We start from the raw sequence: 5727 nt of genomic DNA on the forward strand, positions 1-5727 counted from the left end.
TTTCCCAGCAAGCCTCGCGGCAACGGCGGCTTCCCATTGGCTCTCGCCGTGGCGACCCGCGCGCTCCCGTCCCCGAAAGGCTCCGCCAGCGCCAGAACTACACTTCCCAAGATGCACCAAGGATTGCCAGCGGCCTATTGGCCATCGTCAACGGCCTTTCCTAGCTCTCCAGGCTTTAGACTACATTTCCCTGAATGCATACAGGACTTCCCATTGGCCCGCGCGCGGGACCTGGGCATGCGCAGACGTGCCGACAGGGAGCCGTGGGGGGCCAAGGGAGGAAGAAGCGGCCATTGTGGCGTTGTCCTGGAGATCGGAAGAGGCCAGGCGCTGCCAGGCACTCGGGAAATGGGCCCCTGGACCCGAGGAACCGGCAGGCGAGGAGGAGGGGCCAGGACCAGAGTTCTGCGCCAATCGGAGCCTGCAGGATGCGTCTCTTTGACAGTGGGTCGCCTTTCACCCTTCCCCCACCTGGCCGAACTAACAAGGTCCCAGGTTATTGCAGGGTCTGGACGTGACCCAGGTGCCCTGGTTCGGCTCTGTCTATGTGATCCTGACACACAAGTCTCTGGCCTCAGTTTACCCTCTGTGAATCGGGGGATGGTACCACCTGTCATACGTCCTTCATGTACCGCCATTGGACATGGCGATTGCCATAGTTTCCCCATCTCAGAAATGGGACGCATATTTGTTTTTAGAGCAGGAAGGAATCCGAGAGATGGATTACAGCTCCAGATCCAGCTGGTTCCAGGCCTGTGGACTGCTCACCCAGGCCGCGTGAACCTGGAGAAATCATCCCCCGTCTACATCCCCGCCTTTTCTCATCTGTACATTGAAGTTGAGAATGAGACACCCCGCCCCCACTTCCACGCCCCGACTGGTGTGAGACAGTGTGACAGTGGCTGGCACCTAACAAGTACTCCTCTAGTGGACAGTAACTTTCGGGTTTCACAAGCGGTTATTGACTGAGTCAGAGCTTCCTGCTCCAGAAATCCAGCCGCTTTGCTGTGGCCACCCCTACTCCGGCCACTTCTCTGCCCACTCCCCTTTTGCCTAATTTGTTCCAGCCACGGCGGCCTCTTTCCTGCTCCAAGAACCTGCTGATCTTGTTCCCCCTCGCATCCAATTGCCCACTTGATGTCTCCACTTGGACTTTTTTTTTTAACGGTTGACATATTACCGCATTTCCCCATATATAAGACGCACCGTTTTTAGAGAAATTTGGGGTCTAAAATCTGGGTGCGTCTTATACAGTGGTTGTATGAGCGCAAAAACAAGCGTGAAAAAAGCGGAAAATGCAAGTAAAAGAAATCTACAACCACTGTATAACACGCACCCAGTTTTTAGACCCCAAATTTTTCGGAAATCGGTGTGTCTTATACATGAGGAAATGCGGTATTTTAGTTACAGGTATACAGTATATGATTCAGCATTTATATACCTTACGAAGTGATTCTGCATAAGTCTAATACACATGTGACACAGCACATAGTTCTTACAATAGTATTGACTATATTCCCAGTGTTGTACTTGACATTCCCATGACTGTTTTGTAATTACCAATTAGTACTTTCTTCACCCAGTCCTCCAATCCCCTTCCCATCTGACCACCATCAAAATGTTCTCAGTATGAGTCTGTTGTGTTTGTTTGTGTATTTTGACCCCTGCTCTTTACCCTGTCACCTGGTCTCAGTTCCCATGACTCTCGCCTGAACAAGCACACAGGTCCAGTGCCTTCTCACAGTAGCCAGAGGGATCTTTTTCTCCTAATTGTGATAAAATATACATGACATAAAATTTACCATTTTGTCAGTTTTTAAGTGTCCAGTTCAGTGGCATTAAGTACGTTCACATTGTTGTGCAGCCATCACCATCATCCTCTCCAGAACTTTCTAATCTTACAACACTGAAACTGCATTAAACACTGACTTCCTAACTCCTCCCTTCCCTAGCCCCTGGCAACCACCATTCTAGTTTCTGACCATGAGTTTGACAACTCTAGGTACCGCCTATAGGTGGAATCACACAGTATTTGTCTTTTAGTGACTGGCTTAGTTCACTTCTCATCATGTCCTCCCGGTTCATCCATACTGTACCAGGTGTCAGAATAATAAAGGACTTAATAATAATAAAGACTAAATTATATTCCATTGTGTGGATGGACCCCATTTTGTGTATCCATTCATCAGATAGCTGTTCTTAAAACTTAATAGGATCATGTCACTCTTTTGTTTAAAACCCTCCCGTGCAAACATATAATCGCACCCCTTTGGACCCAGGATTCCTCTAGCTTATATGTGCCATTGTGCAAATTAGAAAAGGGTGCCCCTGAGCAGGGCATGGGGCTCAACAGGTAGATCGGGAGGTGAGTTCAGCCTCCATATACTGCTTGGCTGGGTGCCCAGAGGGTAGGGTAAAAGGTTTGCCCCCACCCTCAGCCGAACACCACTCCCCTTCATAACCATGTTGTCCTGACAGGCTCTAACAACAATTCTCAAAGTCAAGGACCCAGAGCATCATCACCTGGAAACCTGTTAGAAATGCAAATCCCGGCCCCCACCTGAAACCCACTGCATCAGGCACCCGGGTGGCCCCTGAACTTTGACAAGGCCCCCAGGGATTCTGATGGTTGCTCACGTGTGTCCATGCATGGGCGGCCCATCAGAATAGTAACCACAGGGCTCTTGCCAGGGTTCCTGAGTGAGTACATGCAAAGCACCTAGAACACTGCCTGGCAGAGAGGAAGCAGTCGATAAGCATTAGCTATTCTTTACTTGACCTACAGCTGAGAACTAAGAAAAGCAAGCCCAACCCAGATGCAAAGTTGACCCCTCCAGCACCACCCCACCCTGTAATGAAAACTGCTGATTTTACCACACAATGTTCCATTCAAGTGTGCTTGTCCCTGTTATGAGACACATGCTGGACAGACACATACAGAATCCTTGTCCAACCTGAGTTTAGAGAAAAACACAGCGGTGTGTCAGGGTTCAGACTGCCACCCAACACCCCCAACTGTGACACCCTGGGCAAATTGGTTAATTAGTGTCTTCATCTGAAATGGAGATGATCTAGCCCTCAGATCCTAGGGGAACAATGAGGACCTGATTAGGGGTTGTGCCTATTGGCCTAAGCCCATCGTGAGGCTCCCTTTCTTGCTAGTGACTGGCTGAGGCTCAGGTGGGACACGGTTCTGGATAATGAGTGTGAATGAAGATTGGTGGGGTATCCCCAGAAGAGGTCTCCCCACTTCTTAAACAAGAGGTGGACAGTAATAGGTATCCTTCTGCATTGTCCTGTCTGTGGGTGACACTACACTGTGGCAGTCACCAGGCTGCCATAGAGGTGATCTTTAGAGATTCCACATAGGATGGGAGGGAGGAGAGGGCAATGGAGGAATCGGGTCCTTCCTGGCACCAATGAACTGCAGAATTAACACATCCTCGCTGAAGTGCCCCTACCTCCAGACTTCCCTTTACATGAAATAATAAGTCCCCTCAAGGCTTTTCAAGTCAAGTCGAAACCAGAAGTAACAAAGTCACACACATATCCAGGGCCAGTTTCATGGGACTGCAGCCTGGACAGTCACACGGGGCCCCACGCTGAGTTTAATGCTCTTCTGTGAGATCGTGAAATTCTTAACACTTTTTTTTCCCCAACATGGGGTTCTGCATTTTCATTCTGCTCTGAACCCCACAAGTTAAGTAGCCCTTTAGGTAACATCACCTTGCCGATTTGTGCAGTATCTTCCCTCCACTACTTTGTGTTCAGTGTTTAAGTGCATCATAAACATTGGGGAGGAGTGGGATGAAGGAGTGACTCCCTGGATATCCTCCCTCCACTTCTTCATCTGCTAATATTGTATATCCCTCAGTGATCAGTTCAGATGCCACCTCTTCCATGAAGACTTCCCAGACCACTTCCACCCCAATCAACCCGGACAAAGGGCCTCATCTGAACTCCTGAGGTGTCCCTTCTCTCTCCACCTTGTGCCTGGCCTATTTTTTGTGTCAACCCCACCCTCTGGTGAGTAACTCAATAACAGAGGCCCAGTTGTTGCCAACTCCCAGCTTGGGGCTTGCCTGGTACAACAGTAAACAAGGATTGAGGGAAAGTGGTTCTCACCCTACTTTCTTGGCCCGAGGGTGAGGATTTCTTTGGCAGCAAGGTTAGCCCATACTTTACCAAAGCTGGCTGGCTCCTTTGTAGCACTGCTGTAATTATAACCCAAAATAATAATTAACATTTCCCTGTGTGTGAGGCTTTAAAGGAGGCCGATCCCCCAGGGCGGGGACCGGTCTGGTTCATCTCTGGGTCTCCAGCCCCTGGCACCCAGAGGCTCAGGTAATGTTTATTGGATAAATGGATGATGGATGAGCAGGTGAAGGTGGGAGAGTACAGACCTGGGTGGTGTGTCCCTGTCAGTCTACACCTCACAGTGAGGGCTCCTGGGGGGCTGCAGTTGAGCATGAATCGTCTTCATGAGGCTTCATGAAACACTGGATAATGAATAATTAAATTGTTAGTGAATTGCTTAATGATGGGCTTTCACTCTCCACTATGCTGTTTCACCCTCACACTAACCCCAGGAGATGGCAGAGCAGATTAAAGCATCAGCCCATGTTACAGTCAGAATGAGTGAGGCTCAGGGAGGTTTCTGTGCCTTCCCCAGTGACACAGCAAGAGAGAGGCAGAGGTGGGGCTTCACCCAGGTTTCACCACCAGCAGCAGGTGTGGGGCCTTGTCTCCCTGCTGGAGGACCCCGGGCCAGCCCAGGTGGCAGGTCTTCCCCTGGCCAGGATACCCTCTTCCCTGGATGCACTGTGAGGAAGGCCTATGACAGGAAAGAGTCAAACAGAGATTTATTGTCTCACAGTTCTGGAGGCTGGAAGTCCAAGTTCAGGGTGTCAGCAGAGATGGTTTCTCACAAGCATTGACTTGGGGGTAACAAGCAAATTTCAGCAAGTAGGCAAATTTGCAGATATGGAATCCACATATAATGAAGATTGACTTTTTTTTTTTTAAGATTTTATTGGGGAATTGGGGAAGGGGAACAGTGTTGGGGAATTGGGGAAGGGGAGCAGCCGAGTTGTTGTCCTTCAATCTTAGTTATGGAGGGCGCAGCTAGCTCAGCTCCAAGTCCCGTCACCATCCGGCTGGCCGGCGGCAGCTCTCAGCCACTCAGCTCAAGGTGCCATGATCAATCTTAGTTGCGGGTAGGCGTAGCCCACCATCCCATGCTGGTGGGAGTCCAACCGGCAACCTTGTTGTTAGGGGCACTTGCTCTCACCAGCTGAGCCATCCTGCCACCTGCTGGTAGCTCAGTGGCAGCTCAGCTCAGGCGCAGCTCACTGGCCCATGTGGGAATTGAACTGGCGACCCTGTTGCTCAGAGCTCATGCTCTTAACTAACTGAGCCACTTGGTTGGTCCAAGGATTGACTATTTTTTACAAATAACTTTTAGTTCTCTGTCAAGATAATCAATCAGACTCTGTCAAATCCCAATCAGACCTGAGAGTAATGTTTCTGTGTAAACATGAACTACAGGTCACTGTGGGAAGTGTCCTTTTCCCAAGGCCATTTATTCCGGGGTACTGAGGACCTCGTGTGAGGTTTAGTGTCCTTCCACAGAGGCTCGCAGGGGTTCAGAGTTTCTCTCTCCACCAAATTTTGCAGCCCAGAGAGAGATGTGTATGTTTATGTATGTGTGTGTGTGTGTGTGTGTGT

This window comes from Hipposideros armiger, unplaced genomic scaffold (genome assembly GCF_001890085.2).
Source record: "Hipposideros armiger isolate ML-2016 unplaced genomic scaffold, ASM189008v1 scaffold_813, whole genome shotgun sequence".
Classification (NCBI taxonomy): domain Eukaryota; kingdom Metazoa; phylum Chordata; class Mammalia; order Chiroptera; family Hipposideridae; genus Hipposideros; species Hipposideros armiger.